Here is a 17,726-nt window from a genome sequence, read left to right as displayed (position 1 = left end):
TCAAAACAATTAAATTACCATGTGCATTAAAAAATTTTTTATTTAAATAATGGGGATACAAAAATTTCCCAATTGTAAAATAAAAGGAATCAATGCACATGGGACAAAAGTTAAAGTTAATATATGAGCTTGCAATACAAAGTGAGAAAATTTGGGTAAATAGGTAAAGAAACCTTTGAATTACAAAATATGTATGTTAGGTGAGATCTTAGACTAATCAAGGATTCACTAATTAGCTCACTTAGCCTTATACATATACTCTTACCTTTACCTTGGCCCCATTACAACCTTAAATAAAGACCTCATGATTTTTGTATGTCTGTATTCTGTAATTATTGATTGGTTAGATGAAGAACAAAGTTATAGAAAGTAAGGATAAAAAGAAGAATAGAGTGATTCACCTAATAAACACTGAGTGACTAGAGAGTAAACACAAAATCCAGTGAGGGTTCAATAGCTCATCAACATATATCTCTGCTTAAATTGTCATTTGTCTTGCAAGTTTGTACAATATTTTTCTTTCCCATCTCAATTGTAAAAGTGCTTTAACATTATCTAAGGTTTGGCTATGCATATATGACTCCTTGAGAATGTGAATTAATTCAACTACATGTAAGTTTTATATACAAGTGAATGACAATTAGAATTGCATGATTCATTTAGGTAGTTGCATTTAGAGTAGATTGCATTGCATGAGATTCTACCACTTTAACTTTAACCTTACTCTTTATCTTGGATTTAGCATGAGGACATGCTATTGTTTAAGTGTGGGGAGGTTGATAAACCCATATTTTATGATATATTTTGTGCCCAATTTAAGTGATTTATTCAATTCTTCACCCACTTATTCATGTTAATTGCATGGTTTCATTTTCCCTTCCTTATTATGTGGTATATGTGAAATACATGTTTCCTATGCTTTAAAAATAATTATTTTAATTACTCTTTATTACCATTCGATGCCGTGATTTGTGTGTTAAGTAGTTTCAGATATTCTAAAGATAGGAATGACTTAAAGGATGGAAAGAAAACATACAAAAATGGAAGGAAAGCAAAAAATGGAGTTTTTGAAGAAACGGGCAGCGACGCGAACGCGTGGACGACGCGGCCGCATGCCCAGCACAAAGAGAGCGCGACGTGAATGCGTGAATGACGCGAACGCACGCCTTGAGTAGAACGCAGATGACACAGACGCATGACCGAAGCGAAACGCGTGATAAGGAAAACTCCAGATGACGCGACCGCGTGACCCACGCGGATGCGTGACAGAGGCCACGCATAAGAAATTACAGAAAACATTCCCAGCGATTTCTGAAGCCCTTTTTGGACTAGATCCAAGTACAGAAAGCACAGATCAGAAGTTATAAAGTGGGGGAATGCACCCATTCAAAGGGACTCTCCAATTATTCACTTTTCATGATTTAGATGTAGTTTTTAGAGAGAGGTTCTCTCCTCTCTCTCTTAGGATTAGGATTTAGGATTTTTCTTGCTTTTATGATTGTCTCTTTTTATCAGGTTCAACTTTCTTTTTTTTATTATCTTCTCAATTTAATTTATGAACTTTTCTATGTTACAGATAATTCTTTTAATTAATGTTATTTGAGGTATTTCAGTTTATGATCGCTCTCTTTTATTTATGCCACCGTTACTTCTAATCTGAAGATATTTTTATTCGAATAGATTTACTTTTCCCCTTTTGGTCTTGGTTAAGAAATCAGTAACTCAGGAGTTATCAAACTCAACGTGATCGATAATTGTTATCTTTGCTAATTGAATTGAACTTCAATAATTCCGGTCCTTTCTTAGGAATTGACTAGAACCTGAAGAACAGACTAATCAATTCACTTGACCTTCCCTTGCTTTAGTAAAGGCTAACTAAGTGGGATTAAGACTCAATTCTCATCACCATTGATAAGGATAATTAGGATAGGACTTCCAATTTCTCATACCTTACCAAAAGTTTATTTTACAGTCATTTACTTATTTTAATTGCAATTTAAATTACTTGCTCCTTATTTTCAAAACCCCAATTTACAATCTTCATAACCAATAATAAAAACATACTTCCCTGCAGCTCCTTGAGAAGACGACCCGAGGTTTAAATACTTCGGTTATCAATTTTAAAGGGGTTTGTTACTTGTGACAACCAAAACGTTTGTACGAAGGGATTTCTGTAGGTTTAGAAACTATATCTACAACGCGACTATTTTTATAAAATTCTTTACCAGCAAAAATCCTAATGTGAGTAGAATTTGATAGGTGAAGGGTATTTGGGGAAGAGTTATTGATGGGATTAGTCAAGGGTATTTGGGGAAGAGTGTTATGGAAATGTGTGAAGAGGAGAGAAGAAGAGGTGGGGTAGAGGGGATCCTGTGGGGTCCACAGATCTTGAGGTGTCAAGGAATTCTGCTCCCTGCACCATTCTAGCATTCAAACGCCTTCTGTGTGCTAATTCTGGCGTTAAACGCCAGCTCTACTACCTTTCCTGGCGTTAAACGCCAGTCTGCTGCCTCTTTCTGGCGTTTAACGCTAGCCAGACACCCTTTTCTGCCGTTAAACGCCAGTCTGTCTGCCATTTCTGGCGTTTAACGCCAGCCAGACACCAGACACCTTTTTCTGGCGTTAAACGCCCAGAATGCTGCCAGGCTAGGCGTTAAACGGCCATTCTGCTATCCTTACTGGCATTTAAATGCAAGTAAGCCTGTCCTCCAGGGTGTGCTGTTTTTTATGCTATTTTTGATTTTGCTTTAATTCTGCAGTTGTTTTTATGACTTCACATGATCATCAACCTAAAGAAAACATAAAATGACAATGGAATATAAATAAATATAATTAAATAAAATTGGGTTGCCTCCCAACAAGCGCTTCTTTAATGTCAATAGCTTGACAGTGAGCTCTTAGAGAGCTTCACAAAGACTCAGAGCTTGATGATGGCCTCCAACACCAAACTTAGAAGTTGAGTGTAGGGGCTCTGTTTGACTCTGTATTGAGAGAAGCCTTTCATGCTTCCTCTCCATGGTTACAGAAGAAAATCCTTGAGCATTAAACACAAGGTAGTCCTCATTCAATTGAAGGACTAACTCTCCTCTGTCTACATCAATCACAGCTCTTGCTGTGGCTAGGAAGGGTCTTCCAAGGATGATGGATTCATCTTCATCCTTCCCAGTGTCTAGGATTATGAAATCAGCAGGGATGTAAAAGCTTTCAACCTTCAATAAGACATCCTCTACAAGTCCATAAGCCTGTTTCCTTGAATTGTCTGCCATCTCTAGTGAGATTCTTGCAGCTTGTACCTCAAAGATCCCTAGTTTCTCCATTACAGAGAGTGGCATAAGGTATATACTTGAACCAAGGTCACACAGAGCCTTCTTAAAGGTCATGGTGCCTATGATGCAAGGTATTAAGAACTTTCCGAGATCCAGTTTCTTCTGAGGTAATTTCTGTTGAACCAAGGTATTTAGTTCATTGATGAGCAATGGAGGTTCATCCTCCCAAGTCTCATTACCAAATAACTTGGCATTCATCTTCATGATTGCTCCTAGATACTAAGCAACTTGCTCTTCAATAATATCTTCATCTTCTTCAGAGGAAGAATACTCATCAGAGCTCATGAATGGCAACAGTAAGTTCAGTGGAATCTCTATGGTCTCTATATGAGTCTCAGATTCCTTTGGTTCCTCAATGGGGAACTCCTCAGGGGCCAGTGGACGTCTATTGAGGTCTTCCTCACTGGAAATCACTTTCTCTTCCTCCTATATAGGTTCGACCATGTAAGTTATATTGATGGCCTTGCACTCTCCTTTTGGATTTTCTTCTATATTGCTTGGGAGAGTACTAGGAGGAGTTTCGATAACTCTTTTACTCAGTTGACCCACTTGTGCCTCCAAATTTCTAATGGAGGACCTTGTTTCAGTCATGAAGCTGTGAATGGTCTTACTTAGATCAGAGATTATGGTTACTAAGTCAGAGATGCTCTGCTTAGAATTCTCTGTCTGTTGCTCAGAAGGTGATGGAAAAGGTTTGCTATTTCCAAACCTATTTCTCCCACCATTATTATTATTAAAGCCTTGATTAGGCTTCTACTGATCCTTCCATGAAAAATTAGGATGATTCCTCCATGAAGGATTATAGGTGTTTCCGTAGGATTCTCCCATGTAATTCACCTCTTCCATTGCAGGATTCTCAGGGTCATAAGCTTCTTCTTCAGAGAAAGCTTCTTTAGTACTGCCGGATGCAGCTTGCATTCCAGTCAGATATTGAGAAATCATATTGATTTGCTTAGTCGATATTTTATTCTGAGCTAATATTGCATTTAGAGTATCAATCTCAAGAACTCCTTTCTTCTGAGTCATCCCATTATTCACAGGATTTCTTTCAGAAGTATACATGAACTGGTTATTTGCAACCATTTTAATGAGTTCCTGGGCTTTTGCAGGCGTCTTCTTCATATGAAGGGATCCACCAGCAGAGTGGTCCAATGACATCTTGGACAATTTAGACAGACCATCATAGAATATACATAAGATGCTCCATTCTGAAAGCATGTCAAAAGGACACCTTTTGATCAATTGCTTGTATCTTTCCCAAGCTTCATAGAGGGATTCACCTTCCTTCTATCTAAAGGTTTAGACTTCCACTCTAAGCTTGCTCAACTTTTGAGGTGGAAAGAATTTGGCCAAGAAGGCATTGACCAGCTTTTTCCAAGAGTTCAGGCTTTCTTTAGGTTGTGAGTCCAACCATGTCCTAGCTCTGTCTCTTACAGCAAAGGGGAAAAGCATAAGTCTATAGACCTCAGGATTAACCCCATTGGTCTTAACAGTGTTACAGATTTGTAAGAATTCAGCTAAAAACTGATGAGGACCTTTCAATGGAAGTCCATGAAACTTGTAATTCTGCTGCATTAGAGAAACTACTTGAGGCTTAAGCTCAAAGTTGTTTGCTCCAATTGCAGGAATTGAGATGCTTCTTCCATAGAAGTTAGAAGTGGGTGCAGTAAAGTCACCAAGCACCTTCCTTGCATCTCCACCATTATTGTTATTTTTGGCTGTCATGTCTTCTTATTTTTCAAAAATTTCTGTTAGGTCCTCTACAGAGTTTTGTGCTTTAGCTTCTCTTAGTTTCCTCTTCAGAGTCCTTTCAGGTTCAGGATCAGCTTCAACAAGAATGTTCTTATCCTTGTTCCTGCTCATATGAAAAAGAAGAGAACAGAAAAGAAGAGAAATCCTCTATGTCACAGTATAGAGATTCATTTATGTGAGTAAAAGAATAGAAGAATAGAATGAAGAAGGGAGAAGAAGAAGAATTCAAACACAGAGAGAGGGAGAGGGTTCGAATTATAAGAAGAAGAGAAGTGTTAGTAAATAAATAAAATAAATAGAAAGAGATGAGAGAGAGAGAGAGAGAGAGAGTATTCGAATTTGAATTTAAAAGAAAAGAAAAATATTTTTGTTTTTATTTTAATTATTAGTTAGAATTCAAAATTTAAAAATAAAATTAAAATTTAAAACAATTAGTTAATTAAAGAGAATTTTGAAAAAAAGGGTTAGTGATTTTCGAAAATTAGAGAGAGAGAAAAGTAGTTAGGTGGTTTTGAAAAAGATAGGAAATAGTAAATTTTTAAAATCAAACAAAGAGTCAAGTAGTTAATTGAAAAAGATTTGAGAATCAATTTTGAAAAGATAAGAAGTTAGAAAAAGATTTGAAATGAAGTTTTGAAAAAGACATGATTGAAATCTATTTTGAAAAAGATTTGAAAAGGAAATTAAGAAGATTTGATTTTTGAAATTAAAGTTAATTACTTGACTAACAAGAAACTAAAAGATATTATTCTAGAATTTAAAGATTGATCCTTTCTTAATAGGCAAGTAACAACTTGAAATTTTTTGAATGAAAACATTAATTGTTAGCATTAAATTCGAAAATTATGAAATAAAAATAAGAAAAAGATTTTGAAGATCAATTTTAAAATTTTCGAAAATATTAAGAAAAAATGAAAAAGATTTGATTTTTAAGAAAAAGATTTTGAAAAGATAGAATTTTTAAATTGAAATTTTGACTTGACTAACAAGAAACAACCAAATTTTGAAAATTTTTGACTAAGTCAATTCAAAATTTCGAAATTTACGAGTAAAATAAGGGAAGGATTTTTTTTTTATTTTTTGAATTTTTAATGAGGAGAGAGAAAAAAGATATCATTTTGTTGTTTTTCTCTTTTTTTTTTATTTTTTTCTTTCATTAAACAGCAAAAATGAAACAAAACATAAAAAATTAAGATCAAAACAATAAATGCATGCAAGAACACTTTGAATGTCAAGATGAACACCAAGAACACTTTGAATGTCAAGATGAACACCAAGAACACATTTTTGAAAATTTTTAAGAAAAGAAACACTTGCAAGACACCAAACTTAAAAATTTTTAATGTTTAAACACTATGAATTTGAAAATGCGTATGAAAAACAAGAAAAGACACAAAATAAGAAGAGTCAAAAATCAAACAAGGAAAATCATCAAGAACAACTTGAAGATCAATGAAGAACATAATACATATATTTTCAAAAATTTAAAAGCATGCAATTGACACCAAACTTAAAATTTGACACTAGACTCAAACAAGAAACACAAAATTTTTTGTTTTTATGATTTATTATTTTTTTTGTATTTTTCAAAAATATTTTGGAAAAAGAAAATAAAGAAATTCAAAATTTTTAATAGAAATTCCAGGAATCATGCAATGTTAGTCTAAAGCTTCGGTGCAAAAGAATTAGACATGGCCAAATGGCCAGCCAAGCTTTAGCAGGACATTACATACAACAGCCAAATTGATGGGAATCAAAAGGCTCTTGCAAAGATAAGTGGAAACCTCGGTCCAAAAGATTTAGACATGGCTTAACAGCCAGCCAGGCTTCAACATATCTTATGAAACTCTAGAATTCATTCTTAAAAATTCTGAAGAACATAAATTTTTTTTTGAATTTTTCAAAAACTAAAAATTTTAAAAAGGCTTAAACATAAAATAAAATTACCTAATCTAAGCAACAAGATAAACCGTCAGTTGTCCAAACTCGAACAATCCCCGGCAACGGCACCAAAAACTTGGTGTACAAAAATCGTGATTCACACTTTTCACATCTCCGCACAACTAACCAGCAAGTGCACTGGGTCGTCCAAGTAATAAACCTTACGTGAGTAAGGATCGATCCCACGGAGATTGTCGGCTTGAAGCAAGCTATGGTCATCTTGTAAATCTCAATTAGGCGGATTCAATTAGTTATGAGGTTTTGATAATTAAAATATAAATAAAACACAAAATAAAATAAAGTTACTTATGTAATTCATTGGTGGGAATTTCAGATAAGCGTCTGGAGATGCTTTATTGCTTCTGAACCTCTGCTTTCCTACTGCCTCATTCCAACCATGCATGCTCCCTTCCATGGCAAGCTGTAAGATCCTCTCAGTGAAAATGGTCCTCTATGGTTTCTGCACGGCTAATCAACTGTCGGATTTCTCGTCTCGGATGAAAAATACCAGGCACAGTTACCGCATGGCTAATCATCTGTTGGTTCCCACTAGCGTCGGAATAGAATCCATTGATCCTTTTACACACTGTCACTGCGCCCAACATTCGCAGGTTTGAAGCTCGTCACAGTCATCCCTTCCCGGATCCTACTCGGAATACCACAGACAAGGTTTAGACTTTCCAGATTCCATGAATGCTGCCAATGATTCTAGCCTATACCACGAAGATACTAATCTCACGGACTCGGTCCGTGTATTAGATATCCAAGAGAATATACTCCGGGTGTCGCCCAATGACTACGTTCAACATCATATAGACCGCTTTGTGGTTGTCAGGCACGCAGATCTTGGCTAAGCGAGTAACAAAGATTGGGTGACTGTCACGGGTCACCCCTTCATTCTGACTTAACTGAATTAAGTATGAGAGTATATCTTGGAGAAGAAGTAGGCGTGAATTGAAAGAAAAACAATAGTACTTGCATTAATTCATGAAGAACAGCAAAGCTCCACACCTTAATCTATGGGGTGTAGAAACTCCACTGTAGAAAATACATAAGTGAAAGAGGTCTAGGCATGGCCGTGAGGCCCGCCTCCAAACGTGAACAACAGATGATAAAATTCTATAACTGATCAAAGATCAAAAGTAATCAAAGATGTAAAATAAATCTCTAAAAGTAGTTTTTATACTAAACTAGTAACTAGGGTTTACAGAAAATGAGTAACTAAGTGCAAAAATCCACTTCTGGGGCCCACTTGGTGTGTGCTTGGGCTGAGCCTTGAAGCTTTCACATGAATAGGCTATTCCTGGAATTAAACGCCAGCTTTGGTGATAGTTTGGGCGTTTAACTCCAATTCTGGTGCCAGTTTGGGCGTTTTACGCCAAGATATTTTAGACTGGCTTTGGACGCCAGTTTGGGCCATGAAATCTCAAGAAAAGTATGAACTATTATATATTGCTGGAAAGCCCAGGATGTCTACTTTCCAACTCAATTAAGAGTGCACCAATTGGGTTTATGTAGCTCCAGAAAATCCACTTTGAGTGAAGGAGGGTCTGAATCCAACAGCATCTACAGTCCTTTTTCAGCCTCTGAATCAGATTTTTACTCAGGTCCCTCAATTTCAGCCAGAAAATACCTGAAATTATAGAAAAACAAAAAAACTCATAGTAAAGTCCAGAAATGTGATTTTTGCATAAAAACTAATAAAAATATAATAAAAAGTAATTAAAACATACTAAAAATTTTGTAAAAACAATGCCAAAAGGGTATAAATTATCCGCTCATCAGTTATCAAAATGCTCTAAATTCCACACAAGATAAACCCTAAAAAGGGGGTTTATCAACCTCCCCACATTTAAACCTTAGCATGTCCTTATGCTAAACCAAGAATGAAGCAAAGTGTATGACATTTATTCAATGCAACTAAACTATCTAAATGCAAACTATCTATATGAATGTAAATGCTTGGTCAAAACAATTCAACTTCTAAAAGAATATATATAAGCATAAGGGCTAGAGTGATGATAATCAAAATCCAACCCACAATTGCATTGAATTATCAAAAGGATTTACAAACTTGCATGAATATAGATGATAGTGGTGAATACATGTAATTGAGCAATCGAACCCACACTGGATGTGTATCCGCTCTATTCACTCAAGTGTTTAGGGGTTGTTTCACTCAATTCTCCCCTAATCATACTTTTCGAAATTTTTTCTTCATCTAATAATCAACAATCATTCAATGCATGCATACAAATATCATGAGGTCTTTCTCAAAGGTTGTAATGGGGCTAGGGTCAAGGTAGGATCATATATGGATAAGTGGACTATAGTTTGAATCTTTGATAGGCTTAAACTTTCCCACCTAGCCTACGATGATCTATACAATTAAGTACTAACCTAACGACCCATCCTTCACTTTTCACATACTCATGCATTTTATTTTGATTAGGGAATTATTGATCCTTCATCTCCTTGTGTAATCTCTAAGGGTAAGGTAGTTGAGGAATGTATGGTTTCACTTCTTCTTTCTTTTCTTGTGTGTGTGACTTTAAGGCTTGCTTGCCTTTCCTTGGAGCTTGTGGCTCAGTATCCTTCTTGGGATCCACATTATCATTTTCCTGAATCTCTATCTCTTCCTTGCTGTCAACCTTATTGTCCTTTCCCAATTTTTTGCCACTTCTAAGCTATATCGCTTTGCACTCTTCCTTTGGATTAGGGATGGTGTCACTTGGGAGGGCATTAATTGGACTCTCAGAAGGTTGCATGGATAGTTATCCTATTTGTCTTTCAAGGTTTCTCATTGATGCTTCATAGTTCTTGCTTGCCACCTCTTGGTTCTTTATGAGCTTTTCCATCATCATCTCTAGATTAAAGATTCTTTGAGACTCTTGATATGGCTGGGATTGCTGGGATGTTGATGGTTGGTGGAAGTTGTTTTGGTTATTTGAGGTTATTTTGTGGGAAGAATGTGGATGTGAAATCATTATTTTGTGGTTTTCTATATGGATTGTTATTAGTGGGGTGATGGTTTTGGTTGTTTGTTTTGTGAAAGTTATTGGGGTTAGAATTCTTCCGCCATTATTTCTGATTGTCTCCCCACCTCAAGTTGGGATGGTTCTTCCATGAAGAATTGTATGTGTCCCCATGGAAATCATTGTGGGAAGAGCTTGAGGTGTTGTGCATATACTAGACTTGCTCAGGACTTTGCTGTTCATTGTTGTATGCCTCAAAGCTTTCTTCATTTTGGCCCCATGCATTTGGAGCTTGGCTTATTGTGCTGATTGCAGCAAATTGAAGTCCATCCATCCTTTTTGCCATCATTTTCATCTGTTGTTGAATTTTTTGATGTATTAGCTTGTTCTGGCTAGGACTGCATCCACACCCTCAAGCTCATATACACTTCTCTTTGGAGTTGCTTGTCTCTCTGAGGAGTAAAAGTACTGTTTGTTAGCCACCATATCTATGAGATCATGTGCCTCCTCTGGAGTTTTCATCATTTGAGGTGACCCTCCTGAAACGTAGTCCAATGCCTTTCTTGCTTTCATGGAGAGACCTTCATAGAAGTTCTTGAGCTTCACCCACTCACTAAACATATCCGAAAGACATCTTCTTATCAGTGCCTTATACCTCTTCCAAGCCTTATATAGTGATTCTCCCTCCAATTGTCTGAAAGTTTGCACCTCAATTTTGAGCTTGATAATTCTTTGAGGGGGGTAGAACTTGGCTAAGAATTTGTTAACCAAGTCATCCCAATTTGTGATGTTCTCCTTTGGGAAGGTCTCCAACCACTGAGTTGCTTTATCCCTGAGAGAGAAGGGAAATAGAAGTATCTTGTAGATGTTTGGGTTTACACCATTAGTTTTGACAGTGTCACATATCCTCAGGAAAATGGATAAGTGTTGATTTGGGTCCTCCAAGGCACCTCCTCCAAACTGGCAGTTATTCTGAACCAGGGTAATGAGCTAAGGTTTAAGCTCAAAGTTGTTGGCATGTACATTAGGAGTGAGTATACTACTCCTACAATTCCTAGGATCAGGAATAGTGTAAGAGGCTAGCACCCTTCTTGCAGGTTGGCCATTGTTGTTGGCCACCCCTTCATGATGGTTGTGTATCTCATCCTCCATGACTTGATCCAAGTCCTCTTCTGAGTCCTCTTCTGAATCCTCTTCACCAACAACTCTTTTCCCCTAGCTTCTCTTTTCAGTCTTAGAAAGGTTCTCTCTGGCTCGGAATCAAAAGATATTGATGTTGCTTTTTTTCCTCCTGGCATACACAACACAAAGACAAACTAAAAGCAAAATGATCACTCTAGTACTAGAGTGATGTTAAAGTTAGCTGACACAAAGTGTCAAACAGTTAGTGTGCTTTAAAGAAAACAAAAGAAAAGTACTTAATCTAGACTATCACCCACTTAATCATTGTTAATCTGAATCAATCCCCAGGAACGGTGCCAAAAACTTGATGACTGGAAATTTGCACAACACAAATTCCTTCAGCAAGTGTACCGAATCGCCAAGTAATAACTCACTGTTGAGTGAGGTCGATCCCACAAGGATTCATAGATTAAGCAACTTTAGTTAGGTGATTTATCCAGTCAAGCTAATATTTGATGATTTTGGTGAAATTGAATTAACAGAATGTAAATTGCTGGAAATCTAAAGTGCTGAAAGTAAATTGGGAAATGTAAATGGCAGAATCTTAAATGACAAGAAATTAAAGAGCTGAAACTTAAATGACAAGAAAGTAAAAGCAAGAATGTAAATAGCAATGAAAGGTAAATTGCATGAAATGTAAATGGGTTTTGGGTGTTGGGAATAAAAAATAACAGGGAACTCAAAGCAATTTAAATGAAGAATAACAATGGGTGAGATTCATTAGGGATTGGAGATATTATAATCCTTCATGAATCAATGGGTCTCAACTTCATTCTCAATTATATGAAGTAGATCTATGGCGGATTGTAGTAATTGAATCCCAATCCCTTGGTGATTCAATTTCTCTTAACATAATCATTTGCCAATTCCTTGATTTAATTGTTCATGAGAAGAGGTTAAGTGCAATTCTCTCATCCATAAGCCACACAAGTTCTCAGGATCTCAATTCAAACCAGGAATTTATTGATCAAGAGAGTTGTGAGGGAAAGAACTTCAAACTGAATTCTATGATCCCTCTTCCAAGGTTCACATAGAGATTCAAGTAGATCTAAACCCCCTTTCGGTAGTGAATCGATCTATTAAGCATAGAAGTTGTCTCTTAGGCTACAACAAGCGGATTGAGAAGAAGAAGAATTTCCTTAATTCATTTGAATTACAATAGAGATCCTCCCACTAATGATTGAGGTTAAGTTAATCATTGATCTAAGAACACTTGCAAGAAATTGAAATTGCACGAAAATCAACCAAAACTTAATACAAGCTCAAATGTAAAATTGCATAAATGTTAAAGTGTATCAAACTAAGAGTTCTAAGCTAAGCCCTCTCTAGAGTATCCTCCAGTGTAAGCCCTTGTATCAATCTCCCCCCCCCCTTTTATTAAGTTCAAAAACTCTCCTATATATACTATTCTTCTCATCTTCAATTGAGTCTTCAAGTACTTGGATGTGGGCTTTTGGCCTTAGTTGAAGCAAGTTAGGAGTGGCCCTTTTGTAGTTAACACTGACGTTAGCTCACTAACGCTCACATACTTGCATGAGTGCCCCCTGGAAATGACGTTGGTACTGGCATTAACAACCTTGCTAATGCCACAATTCTCTTCTCAGCTGGCGTTAACACTGACGTTAGTGCACTAACAGTGCCACTAACGCTGCCTTCAAGCCCATTCTGGCATTGCTATTGGTGTTAACACACTAACGTGGCCATTAACGTTCTGCGTGTTGTGCGTGCGCACACTAGTCAATTTTTCTCTTGTGCGTATGGACACTACTCCGTGCGTGCACATCTTGATGAGTTTTTCCACTTGTGTATACGCACACTGCTTCATGTGTGCGCACACTGAGCAATTTTCCTCTAATGCGTACGGACACTGCTTTGTGTGTACGCATACTAGACAATTCATCTAGCTCCCAACTTGTGAAATGATCGAAGATGTTAGTGTGCTAACGTTGGGTGGCGTTAACACACTAACGTTGGCGCTTTTCTCCTTGTGTAGTAGCGTTGATGAGCTAACGTAGGTGATGCCACTATTTCGTGGTATATTTTGTACTTAATTGAGTGGATTTTATCCACTAAACTCACACTTATTCATATAATTCGCTTATTTTACATTTTTCTTCTTAATTTTGTGCTATGATTGAAAACATGCTTCTTTGGCCTTAAATTACTAATCTTTAATTCTCTCTTATTACCATTTGATGCCGTGATATGTGGGTTAAGTGATTTTAGGATTTATAGGTCAGGAATGGCTTAGAGGATGGAATAAAAGCATGCAAAAGTGGAAGAAATACAAGAAACTGAAGGAATTGCTAAGCTGTCCAGCCTGACCTCTTCGTACTAATTCAACCATAAGTTGAGCTATAGAGGTCCAAATGAGGCGGTTCTAGTTGCGTTAGAAATCTAAAATCTGGGGCTTCGAAATGATATATAATTTGCTATATTTTCTGTGAAGATAGATGATGCGCACGCGTGTATCACGAGCACGCGTGCATCTACGAAAAATCAGCGTATCAAAATTCATCCCCAGCAATTTTTGGGCTGTTTTTGACCCAGTTCTCGGCCCAGAAAACACATATTAGAAGCTACAGAGTGGAGGAATGAAGGGACAACTTTCATTCATTCACAATTGAGGTTTTTAGATGTAGTTTCTAGAGAGGGAGGCTCTCTCCTCTCTCTAGGTTTTAGGATTTTAGGATTAGCTTTTCTTAATTTTAGATTCTACTCTGCTTTAATTTAGTTTCCCTTCGACTTTTATTTGTTCTAGTACTCCGGTTTATCTATTATTCTTGTTGATTCTCTTCTTCTCCAATTTGGTTTATGAACCTTCCAATGTTAGATTTGATTTCTTTATTTAATGCAATCTGAGGTATTTCACATTTATGATTTTAATTTAGCTTTTTACATTCTTAACTTGAATTGATTAATTGGAGATGCTTGAGTTATCAAACTCCTTTGTTGATTGTCAATTGAAATTTGCTGGTTGATTTGGATACCTCTAAAGCTAGTCTTTCCCTTGGAGTTGACTAGGACTTGAGGAATCAATTCGATTAGTCCACTTGACTTTCCTTTATTTAGTAAGAGTTAACTAAGTGGGAGCAATGAACAATTCTCATCACAATTGATAAGGATAACTAGGATAGGACGTCTGGTTCTCATACCTTGCCAAGAGTTTTCTTAATTATTAATTTAATTTCTTGCAATTTACTTTTCTTGTTCCTTATTCCAAACCCCAAAAATATACTTTTCCATAACCAATAATAACTACACCTCCCTGCAATTCCTTGAGAGACGACCCGAGGTTTAAATACTTCGGTTATTATTTTTATTGGGTTCGCTTTAGTGACAAACAAGTTTTTGTACGAAAGGATTATTGTTAGTTTAGAAACTATACTTGCAACGAGAACTTATTTGTGAATTCTTTACTAGCAAAAGTCCGTCCATCAGTAGGCCACTAACATTGCCTTCTTCATTGAGTCAAGTTAGCACTGGCGTTAGTGGGCTAACTTGGCCACTAACGCCGGAACCTCTTCATTTGAGCTAATGTTAACCATGGAGTTAGTGGGCTAACTTGGCCACTAACGCCACAACCTCTCTGCTTTTTCTTTGCTTCTCCTTGCCTATCATCAATCAAACAAGTGCGTCAAAGCTTTGCCATAGTCACAAGATAATGCATCATTGATTGCATCAAGTAATTCTTGCATTAATCTCATGAAAATGTTTATAATTCACAATGTTTGATTGAATCAAGACATGCATACATTACTCATCCAAATGCTTGCTTATTGACTAAGAAAATGAATGAAACCAAGTAAAAAATATAGAAAATGGCTTGTGAAACTAGCCAAAGATTCCAAGGCATCATTTAGGTTCTACTTCTTATTTTGATTCAAGTCCCTCTTTTAATTTCTTATTATTACCTCTTTGCTTTCTTGGTTTTGTATGTTATTTCCTTTACCTTGTTGCTTTATTGTTCATGACCCATTGTTGATTCTAATTTCTTTTTAATGCATTTTGAGGTATTTTATATTTATTGTCACTTTTTTTTAATTTGTGGTTATTATTTTCTTGCAATTGTTAGTCTTAGATTTTACTGTTCCTTGTTAATTTTCTATGTTTTTATTTTGTGCCTTCCAAGTGTTTGATAAAATGCTTGGTTGGATTTTAAAATAGATTTTTGTGTTCTTGGCTTGGATTGAGTAATTTGGAGACTCTTGAATTGTCGAAGTCTCTTGTTGATTGGTGATTGAAAGTTGCTAGTTGGCTTGAGCTTCACTAAATCTAATCTTTGATTAGGACTTGTGAACTTAAGTTGATTTTGCTCACTTGACTTTCCTTCAATTGTCAGAGGTTAACTAAGTGAGAGCAAAAGGCAATTACCATCACAATTGACGATGATAATGAAGATAGAAATTCCAATTCTCAACCCTTGCTAGGACATTTCTTAATTGTTAGTTTATTTTCTTGTTATTTACATTCCTTGTTCAACATTCAAAAACTCCAAAAATACTTTTCCATAACCAATTATAAGTACACTTCCCTGCAATTCCTTTGAGAGACAACCCGAGGTTTAAATACTTCGATTATTTTTATTGGTTTGCATTGTGACAAACAAGTTAAACGTTGATTGAGGTTTAATTGTCGGTTTAGATATATACTTCGACGAGATTATTTTTGTGAAATTTTATACTGACATTTTTCCTCCGTCAAGTTTTTGGCACCGTTGCCGGGGAATTACAAATGTGTGTCTTATTATTGGTTATTGTATATATTATGAATATGTTTGCCTTTTACTTCTTTGTTAGTTGTTGCTAGTTTTAGGAGTTTGATTTCATTATTTCTTATTAGCTTTTGATTTTATTTTGTCGTTTCACCATGAATTCTCACCCCCTTTGGCTATGAGTGTGGTTACAACTATGTTGTAGGGAATGAAAATTTTAATGAGAACATGCATCAAGGATGGAGCAATCAAAGGTCGGAGGACCGCGTGCAAGCCAGAGGCTAGGGAAAGGGAGCGACTACCATTGTGTCCTCCCTACTGATGAGCAGATATTTTATACGCTTTTTGGCATTGTTTTCATTTAGTTTTTAGTATATTTTGTTTAAGATTTATTAAGTTTTTATAGATTTTAATGTTAAATTTACATTTTTGGATTCTACTTGGAATTTGTGTATTTTTATGCAATTTCAGGTATTTTCTGGCTAAAATTGAGGAACTGGAGCGAAAGTCTGATTCAGAGGCAGAGAAAGCACTGCAGATGTTGTTCGGATCTGACCTTTTTGCACTCAAAGGAGTTTTTCTAGAGCTACAGACATCCAAATGGAGCTTTCTCAACAGCTATGGAAAGATAACATCCAGTGCTTTCCAGAAATATATAATACTCCATATTTTACTTCAGAATTAAAGGCTTAAAACGGGCATTCAACGCCAGCATCCTACTCTATTCTGGCGTCCAACGCCCAAAGGAGAAGAGACCAGCGTCCAACGCCCATAAAGGACCCCCTAGCCAGCGTTTAATGCCCTAGAGGCCTCCTAGCACGTGGATCTAAATTAAGCTCAGCCCAAACACTCATCAAGTGGACCCTAGAAGTGGATTTTAGCACTAAAAGACTATTTTACCCTTCTTATGTAATCTTTAGTCATTAGATTAGTATATATAGAACAAAGTTCACCCTTGTTCCGGACTTTATGCCATATTTTCAAATTCCATATTGTATTTTCTGTTAGTATGAGTTTCTAAACCTCCTAGGTTGAGGGGAGGAGCTCTGCTGAGTTTTATTAATTAATAAAGTACTACTATTCTTTCTCAATACGTGTTTGATTCTCTATTCTAAGATGTATCTTCATTCTTCATCAATATGAATGCGTTGAACCGGCACAAGGTTATCTTATTCTACATGGGTTCAGAGTGAGTCTTTCATCGGACAACGATGAACCACTAGCTTGATTATACATCTCTTAGACAGCTAATCCACGACTTCATTGGGGACTTCTCGGGACACCAGTTCAGCCGAAGTATGGGGAGATTAGAGTCTTTGTGGTAGAGGCTAGAATCAAAGGTGGAGCATTCTCTGATCTGGAAGATTCGACCTTGTCTGTGGTGTTTTGAGTAGGATCACTAAGGAGAATGAACTGCAGGAGCTTCACCCTCAATCAAAATGGATCCACATTAATCCTGGAGTTCAGATATGGAGGACCATTGGCGACCTCTCAACTAGCGTTGATCAAATACAGCTTGCCATAGAAGAAATCACTCACAGTTGAAGAAAACAGTAAGACCGGATTAATCCAAAAGAACAAAGCATCTCCAAGCCTTAACCATCTTCTTATCACTGGTTATAATCAAACATAGTAATTCCATCTTATTTTCTTTTTATGCATTTAAACAAATCCAACAACTTTTCTATCCGCCTGAGTAAGATCTACAAGATAACCATAGCTTGCTTCAAACCACAATCCTTGTGGGATAGACCCTGACTCACCTCAGGTATTACTTGGACGACCCAGTGCACTTGCTGGTTCAGTTGTACAAAGTGTGAGAATTCGTGCACCAAG

The sequence above is a fragment of the Arachis ipaensis genome, chromosome B01 (assembly GCF_000816755.2).
Source record: "Arachis ipaensis cultivar K30076 chromosome B01, Araip1.1, whole genome shotgun sequence".
Lineage (NCBI taxonomy): Eukaryota > Viridiplantae > Streptophyta > Magnoliopsida > Fabales > Fabaceae > Arachis > Arachis ipaensis.
The sequence above is the reverse complement of the archived record's forward strand: the minus strand, read 5'-3'. Positions refer to the sequence as shown.